The sequence below is a fragment of the Gossypium arboreum genome, chromosome 1 (genome assembly GCF_025698485.1).
Source record: "Gossypium arboreum isolate Shixiya-1 chromosome 1, ASM2569848v2, whole genome shotgun sequence".
NCBI lineage: Eukaryota > Viridiplantae > Streptophyta > Magnoliopsida > Malvales > Malvaceae > Gossypium > Gossypium arboreum.
In genome coordinates, this window is record NC_069070.1 from 93,687,887 (window position 1) to 93,697,998 (window position 10,112).

General features: G+C 33.5%; 1 non-coding gene across 1 annotated transcript; it reads right to left on the bottom strand.

The window, feature by feature from the left end:
- Positions 1-9,449: 9,449 nt before the first annotated feature.
- LOC128282349 (small nucleolar RNA R71) lies at positions 9,450-9,555 on the bottom strand. Its single transcript, XR_008272603.1, has one exon. It is a non-coding gene; the product is annotated as a small nucleolar RNA R71 (small nucleolar RNA).
- Positions 9,556-10,112: the final 557 nt, after the last annotated feature.

Consider the following 10,112-nt stretch of genomic DNA (forward strand, 5'->3'; position numbering starts at 1 on the left):
CGGGTACATCCTTTTCAACCTTTTCATCTGTTATCCTTTTCAGATACTTCTTTTTCAACCTTTTAATTTGTTATCCTTTTTAACCCTTTCATTTGTTATCCTTTTTAACCTTTCCATTTTTATCCTTTTTGGATAACTTCCTTTTCAAACTTTTCATGGATTCAGAATTACCGAATGTCATGCTATGGTGTCTTTCAACCACGATCTTTTCTTTTTTGAGTATAATACCATAATGTATTTCAATCACAATCCTTTCCTTTTCTCAAATCCAAACAATCTTAATCACCAATACATAAATACATATATAAAGCTATCAATTAATCTTATAAATTCAAATGTAATATTTTAAAATGAAATATGAACTTACCTCAACAAAAACGATTGTAAAAATAAAGTCCTTGTGTAACACCCCTAACCCATATCTGTCACCGAAATAGGGTTACAGAGCATTACCGAAGTTTACAGAACAATTACAGATAATTCATATCATTTACAGTTCATATTTGAAACTAATCATATCGTCCCTTGAATGGACCCTCGAGGCCCAATTTAAGCATTAGAAACAATTCGAAACTAAATCGAGATTTCAGAAAATTTTTCACAAAAATTTCAAAAATTTTCTTATATACAAGAGTCACACGCCCGTATGAGTAGGTCGTGTGGCTTACACGGCTAAGTGACATGCCCATGTCTCAGGTCGTGTGGACATTCGATGTAAATCATACAGTTGTGTCCCATCCCGTGTCCTTACCCGTGTAACTCTCTAACTTGTGTCTCACGGCCTGCCACAAGCCCGTGTGCTAGGCCGTATAGTCAATTTAATTTTTTTTTTTTACAAATTAGATGCAAATTTCACATGCCCATGGTCTAGGCCGTGTATCACACACGGCTGAGACACACGCCTGTGTCTCTACCCGTGTGCCTAATTCTGAGCATTCTGTTTGTCAATTTTAAAATCCAAGGGATACACGACCAAACCACACGCCCATCAAGACACACGCCTGTATGCCTACCCGTGTGGACAAAATAAGGCCATTTCCTAGCCTTATTTCTCACCCAAATTTGCCAACAACCTACACCAATACTTGCAATCATATACCAATCAATTCAAGTATTATAACCAAACAAATTTTATCATCTAGGTTATTATATCATCACATGCATTCATGTTTATAATCTTACCTTTTATAAACATACATGTTTAACATAACTCAATTAAACATTCTAAACACATGTATTTATCATAATTTAACCTTATAAATATACCAAAACCAACTATCACTAGCCATTCCAATGGCTAGATTACAAACAACCATTTACAAGCCAACAATTGGCCAAGTTAACCTACACATGCCATTATACTAAAATAAGTTTACTATTTATACCAAAACAAGTTGGTGGATAGTGTGATGATGCTCCGACCAATCTCCAACCTTTGCGAGCTTTCGAGCTCTATAAAATAGAGAAAAGAAAACCTAGTAAGCATTTAATGCTTAGTAAGTTCGTATAACAAGAATTAAACTTAACATTAACATTCATTAAATTAAGCATTCAATAACATGCTTCCCAACAAATTGGCAATTTGCCTAATCACATACACTCAACTAAGCAAGTTAGTCACATAATTCACATGTACATCAAATAACCATGGATGAGATCATCATGTTTTACACTTTCAGGTATTTCAGAAGCATTAAAGACATAATTCTTTTAATCTCATAATTTCTCATTTCAGGAGTTTTATCTGTTGAATTATTGAAATAACGATGGATACTCGGGTAGTACACATACGGTGTACAAAACTGTAAACTGTCAACTGATAATCGGAGGTACCCATTAAGGCACATTATTAGGGAGCACACTCTCGAGCCACATATCAAGATGCTCAGATGAGCCAGGTAACAGGACAGTTATCCGGTCTAAACAGGAAACTCATAAGAGTTTTAATCAAGGAGCTCATAGAGCTTTACAAGTAACTCTAAAGAGTTATTATCAGAGAGCACCGGATAAGGTAACAGAAAGTTCAAGCGAGCCATGTCAGGAAGCTCATAAGAGTCTATATCAGGATGCTCATGTAGAACTGCGTTTGTGTCCACATTATATGCTAGATCACAACCGATCGAATCATGTAACAGGACGCTCACAAAGAGCTGCAGTAGTGCGCAACACATGCAAAATCACTACCGATCAGATGCTTGCAGGAACTCTATAACAGGATTGCTCATCCGAGCTATATTTTTTCTGCAACATATGCAAGACCATATTCAATATGGTTACACGAACTTACCTCGATACTTGTTCGTATACAGAAATCTACTAATTCGACACTTTTTATAATATCCCGAATTCGGGCCTAATCAGAATAGTGGTTTCGTGACCACAAATCTGATATAGAAATAATTATTTTATGATTATTTTGAGGTCTATGATATGATTTCATGATTGTGTGAAAATTTCGTGAAGAAATTCTATGCATAAAGTGCTTAATTTGAAGTTAGGGACTAAATTGAATAAGTTGCAAAACTTGAATTCTAGAAGTTTCTAGTATGAAATTGCTTTGAAATATTAATTAGGAGGTATCAAATAGAAATTTTACCAATTTCTAAGTTTATGGACAAAAATTGGACATGGATGGAATTTTTGGAAAGTTTAGTAAAAAGGGCATTTTGGTCATTTAGGGGTAAAATGAATTAAAATATAGAATTAAAAGCCAGTTTTGTTCATATTCTTCACCATGGACGTGTATACCAAGGGAGACTCCATGGCTAGGGTTTCCAAGCTTCCAAGCTCGATTGTAAGTCCGTTCTAGCCTCGTTTTTAATGATTTTTACGTTTTTGGAGTCTCGGTAACTTGATTTAGCTTATGCTAGCAATAATTCAACCTAGGGTTCATAATTGGAAAAATACCCATAGGTGAAATTTGTGTATTTTGGTGTTTTATGATATAATATGAGGTTTTAAATTATGTTAGACAACTTGTGCTACTCAGTTTTAAGTGAAAACGAGTAAAAGGGCTTAATCGGTAAAAATACCTAATAGTCATAAGTACATGTTAGAGTGAGAAATTGATGTTGCCATAGAAGGGAAAAATGATCAGCATGTCATAAAACATAAGAAAATAGGATGAAGTTTAATTTCCGAACCTTGGGGAAAAAGTGTAAATATGCAAAAGGTTAGGGGTCAAAATGAAAATTTGTAAAAATATGATTTTTGGACCCATATGAATAGTGTAACTAATTATTAGGCTAAATGTGATATTATAAATGAAGGAAATCTAGATTCGGGCTTAAATCAGGAAAATACAAGGTTATGGACTAAAATGGTAAATTCTGTTTCTGGATCGAGTATTGGCGAATCATTTCGGGGTTGGAGATCGTCGGAGGCAAAATCACACTATCAAACTATCATTTTGGGAGAATTAATTCAAATATTATAATTATCAAGTGAGTGGCATGTATAGGAATTTGGTTTGTGATATGTATTTTTATTATGATTTTGACCATACGTATCAGTCTGCATTGAGTTATCATATATGATCATGAGATGTAGTCCTTATCCATTATGGTTTATAAGTTTAATTAATCGTGCCATGTCCTATGTTTTGATGTGATGATATAGTTAGCTTTGTTTGTTATGCATGTATTCGAAAAGTTTTGAATTAAATGAAATTTTATGGCCTGGTTTTCGTCTATGTGTATTGTTAAGTCTGATAATGCCTCGTACTCTATTCCAGCCTTGGATACGGGTAAGGGGTGTTACACTTTTTTTCCTCGATCTAGCTTCGAATGTGAGTTATTCGAATCTATATAAATGAATTTAATCATCAATTTATTACATTTCATATTCAATTGAATTCAATTTACATCCTAGGTAAAATTACCATTTTGCCCCTATCCTTTTCATAAATGACAATTTCGTCCCTAGACTTGGAAAATGAAATTCATGCAATTTAATCCTTATTCCAAGTCTAGCCGAAAATTTTCATATAACATTTATAGCACATATATTTCACTAAAATTCAGAATTTTTTCCATAACTTTTACATCTTTACAATTTAGTCCCTAAATCATAAATTCAAGAAAATTCACTTTGCAAAAGTTATTTATCTATCAACAACATTTCATTTTCTACCATAAATTTCAAATTTTCAGCATATTCATCCACGGAAAAAATTCAATACTTTGATAAATTTACAAATTGATCCCCAAAATAGATAGATTAAGTTATTTCGAACTCGAAAATATAAAAATTACTAAAAATGGGACAAGGATGCTTACCCAATTAAGCCAAGAAAGCTTGCTTTATCTTTCCTAGGGTTTCCATAAAATTTTGGGGATGAAGATGATAATAATATGATGATATTTCTGTTTTTAATTATTTATCATCCTTTAATTATTTACATTTCCAATTTAGTCCTTTTCTTTTTCTAATTTTCCACAGATGAATCATCAAAAATATCTACTAACTTTTCTTTAATGGTCTAACTACCATATAAGGACCTCTTATTTTGAATTCCATAGCTAATTGATCCTTTTAGCTACTAGAACTCAACTTTTTCATTTTATGCAATTTGGTCCTTTCTAAATTAAACACATAATCGGTAAAATTTTCTTATCAGAATTTTCATATAACACTCCTATTATAATGCAGACCATGCAATAATATTAAAATAAATTTTCTTTCTGGCTCAGATTTTTGGTCCCGAAACCACTGTTCCAATTTCACTAAAAATGGGCTGTTACACTCCTATTATAACTTTTCCTCGATTTAGGTCCGGATGATTCATTTCTTGATCTAAATAGTAACTTAACTCAATTAAATAATTCTAATATCTTATCTTAGAGATTCTAACTTATAACCCTTTTTAATGTAAAATTATGAATTTACCCCTAACATTTTAACTTTTGTATAATTTAGTCCCTAAATTCTAAACTCATAGTTAAACCACAATTAATGAAATATCATGATGGATGATTTTCTCTAAGGTCCTTTACAGCTGATATCTTTCTTTGTTTCATAAAATTATCATTGAAGTTTACCATTTTCTCAAATAAGTCATTAAGCTAAAATTCATTAAAAATCACTTAACAAAATGTGTCTATTTAACAACCAAGCTTAATAATCTATCAACTAAATTCTCTAACACTACAAAATCATTCATGGAAAGTCCTTAGACTTTTAATAATTTCACAAATTGACCCCCAAGCTAGCTAGATTAAGCTAATACAAGCTCAAAGACATAAAAATCACTAAAAACAAGACAAATTTACATACCATGCAATACCAAATAGCTTGGCCGAAACTTTCTTCCTTCTCTAATGGTGTATATGGTTTTGTAAAGATAATAAGGAAGATGAATAATTTTTTTACCCTTTTGTTTTATTTAACTTATCATTTAATTATTAGATTGCAAAACTAACCTTTAAGAACTATTAAAATTACAGTAAAACCTACCCATAAACATCCACTAGCTTAGGATATGGTATAATTACCATCCAAGTCCATTGACATACATTTCCACATCCATTTGATCCTTTTAAATAATTGAAATAAACATTTTCACCTTTTTCAATTTAGTCATTTTTACATAATTAATGATTTAAACCTTAAAATTTCTTAACGAAAATTCAATATGACCCTATTATAACCCTATAAACATTAAATAAACATTAAAATATTTACTCACTCATGAGAATCATGGTCATGAAACCACTATTTTTTACACCACTGAAAACAGGCTGTTACAACTCTCCCCCTAAGGGAATTTTCATCCCAAAAATCTTACCAGAGAATAGGTTTAGATATTGCACTTTCATAGTTTCTTCCGGTTCCCAAGTAGCTTACTCAACCTTGTGAGGATGCCAAAGAACTTTAACCAAAGATATTCATTTATTTCTTAGTTCTTTAACTTCTCGAGCCAAGATTCTGACCGGTTCCTCAGAATTTCTTTATCAACAAGCGAAATCATGTGTGAAGGGTCAAATCAGTACCATCTCAATATCGATACATGAAAACTGTTGTGAATTTTCTCTAACTCAGAAGGTAGCTAAATGGTAAGCTATTGGTCCAATTCTTTCGATAATCTCATACAACCCGATGAAACGCGAACTATGCTTCCTTTTTCGGCCAAAACGGAAAACTTTTTTCCAGAGCAATACTTTGAAAAACACTCTATTGCCAACTTGATATTCAATATCTTTTCTTTTCAAATAAGCAAAGGATTTCCGATGATCAGAAACAACTTTCAAATTGTCTCGTATCATCTTAACTTTTGCTTCAGTCTCACAGATCAAATCAATACCGAAAAGCATTTTCTTACTCAATTCGGTCCAATATAAAAGAGTTCTACACTTTTGACCATACAGAGCTTCGTATGGAACCATTTTAATATTCGATTGTTAACTGTTATTATACACGAATTCAACTAGCGGAAGAAATTTTTCCCAGCTACCTTCAAATTTCGAAATGCAACAACGAAGCATATTCTCAAGTATCTAAATCACCAGCTCAAATTGTCTGTCGATCTGTGGATGGGATGCAGTACTAAAATGTAATATGGTGCCTAAAGCTTCATGCAATTTACTCCAAAATCTAGAAGTAAATCGTGGATCTCGATAAAAAATAATAGATAATGACACTCTATAAAGTTTGACAAGTTCAGCAACATACAACTTCACCAACTTCTCAAGTTAATAATTCATACGTACAAGAATGAAATGTTCCAACTTAGTCAGGCGATCGATAATAACCCAAATGACATATTTCTTTTTCAGAGATAACGATAATCCTGATACAAATCCATAATAATTCATTCCCATTTTCACTCTGGAATCATAACAGGCTGTAGCAATCCTAAAGGTACCTGAGGTTCAGCTTTAACTTGCTGGAAATTTAAAAATTTAAGCACAAACTCCAAAATCTCACGTTTCATATATGGCCACCAGTACATTTGTTTCAAATCACAGTACTTTTTGTTACTACTTAGACTGTGAGCTTCCTGCAAAATCTTCTATTTAACTTCAGAATTTTTTGGAACACATAATCTGTTTCGAAAGTACAAATTGTCATCTGTACCAATGCAAAAATCTAAATCTAATGTCTTTTCAATCTATTCTCGTTTAGCAATCAACTCTGTATCATTTTTCTGAGCTTCATAAGTCTATTGCAGAAATGTCAATTTATCTCTTAACTCAGCTAAAACTAAACCGTCCTCAACAAGTGTTAAATCAATGTTCAAAACTCTTAATGAAAATAATGACTTTCGACTCAAAGAATTCACGACAATATTAGCTTTTCCCGGGTGATAGTCAATAATCAAATCATAACCTTTAAATAGTTCCAACCATCTATATTGTCACAAGTTCAATTCCTTTTGTGACATCAAATATTTTAAGCTTTTATGGTCGGTGTAGATATGGCATTTTGATAAACCGTAATTTATACATATTTTTACCCCTTGTTTAAAGCATTTTATGGATGATTTTCCATTAGAATTGGTGAATTCGATGCTCCTAATGCTCAATTTCATGTTTTATACTTAGGAGAGCATAGGAGAGCGAAAGGAACGAGAAAAGGGCCAAAAATGGAAAAAATGGGCCAAAGTACGAACTCAACACAACCTAAACTTCCTCACACGGGCATCCCACACGCCTATGCCATTCTAACAGGCTCGAGCATGGCCTGAAGCAATCACATACGGGCGTGTCCCTGCCGAGCCTAAGTTGAGTCCAATTCGAAAAAGGCTAATTTTGAGGGCTCATAGGTATTCCAAAGCCTATAAATACACCCTAGAAGAGGAGAAAAGGGGGACACACAGAATAGGGAGTAAGGAATTACTCCAAGGAAGCCGATTGATTCATCTCAGAAGCTGGATTCATCATCAAGACTGAAGATCTCTCCTCAATTCCCCTTCAGGAGTTTTGAGATTTCTTTATGTTTTGTATTCTTTATTATTCTGAGATATTTTCTTATTTAGTTCTGAACTAAATCCCCTAAATACCTAAGGGGAATGAAACCTAAGACGAATCTTATTATTATTTTCTGAATTGTATGATAAATATTTAACTTGTTCTTAATTATGTGTTCTTAATTCTTATTTTGATATCCCAGATCTTGATTTAAGATAAGCTCTTATTCGAGGAGGAATGACCTGCCTAAGAGTACATTTATCTTAATTAAGCGAGAGTTGATTATGGCGCCTAGACATAGGGTGACAAGATTTTGCCGATTAGGGTGAAACCTAATAAGGGATCCATAGATCGAGTTAATGTAACCCTAGAGTGTTAATTAGAGAAAAGTCTCAGTTATTCAATCTAGGGATTAGACTTTATTAGTCTTGAATAGGGATAATAACATAACTTAGGGATCTCTACGGAACAAGTTAAATGAATAAATCGTCTGATTCGGAGCCAGAATAACAAGTACAGTCTAGGTGGATTTTTCCTTAGGTATTGTCTTCATTCAATCAATTTTTTCAAAAGCAATTCTCCAATTCCATTCTCTGTGCGTTCTTAGTTTAGATAATTAGTTAATTAAAACAAAAACCTCTTTATTCTTAGGCTAGATAATAAAAGGACAGTCATTACTAGTACCTTTAGTTCCTTTGGGTTTGACAATCCGGTCTTGCTAAAACTATACTGTTGTTCGATAGGTACACTTTCCAACATCGCGATAATAGTTAGTTTCAAGAATGATTAATTATAAATATTTAAAACCTATCACGAAATAACGCGATCAAGTTTTTAGCGCCGTTGCTGGGGAACTAAGATATTAGGAATGCTCAATTTTTATTACTTTTGCCATATATTTTTCTCGCAATTTAATTTTATATTATTATTATTACTTACTTATTTACTTTTTCCTTCTCTTGGCAGGTTTTTATAGTTTATGACTAGAAGAAACCTGTCAGGGCCACTACTTTTTGACGAAGAAATCGATCGCACAGTTCATAAAAACCAAAGAGAAATAAGGTGAAGCTTAAGATACACAGAGAACGAGCAAGAAGACGATACTCAACCCCCAACCGAAGAGATGGCTGAAAACCAAGGCAATCAGCTACCTCCTGCAGTTATGGTTAATCAAAATCCTGCTCCACGCACTATGTATGATTATGCTAAACCTTTTTTAACAGGAACTGAGTTAGACCTGCTGTAGTTGCAAATACTTTTGAATTAAAACCTAACGCTATTCAAATAATACAAAAATTTGTTCAGTTTGATGGTTTGCATAATGAGGATCCCAACGTTCATTTAGCCAACTTCTTAGAACTATGAGATACATTTAAAATTAATGGCATTTCTGATGATGCCATACGTCTTCGGTTGTTTCCCTTTTCATTGAGGAACAAAGCTAAACAGTGGTTGAACTCGTTACCACGAGGGTCAATTACTACTTAGGAACAAATGACAGAAAAATTTTTACTAAAATATTTTCCACCGGCTAAAACGGCTAAATTACGTAATGATATCTCTTTTTTTGTGCAGATGGATTTAGAAACACTCTACGATGCATGGGAGAGATTAAGGACCTTTTGAGAAGATGCCCCCACCATGGGTTACCGCTTTGGCTCCAAATACAAACATTTCACAATGGTCTGAATCATTCGACTCGGCAAATGGTTGACACAGTTGCTGGAGGAACCATCAACAATAAAACACCAGAAGATGCCTATGAGTTTATAGAGGAGATGTCACTGAATAACTATCAGTGGCAAGTCATTAAGACAAAGCCAACGAGAACAGTCGGCGTTTACAACGTCGATTCAGTCACCATGCTCCTTAATCAAGTAGAACTATTAAATAAAAAGATTGATGGTTTTCTTAATTCTTCACAGGTTCACCCAGTAATGCAGTGCGAAACAAGTGGAGGTGGAACAAACCATTAAGAATACCAACCCTATGGCACAACATGGATAACGAGCAATTAAACTACATGGGTAATAATCCTCGACCTCAAAAAAATCCATATAGTAACACTTATAATGCAAGTTGGAGGAACCACCCCAATTTCTCGTGGGGCGGTTAAGGAAATCAATGACCACAACATCCTCCGGGCTACCAACAACCACCCTACCAATAGGAAAAGAAGCCAAACCTTGAAGAGATGCTCTCAAA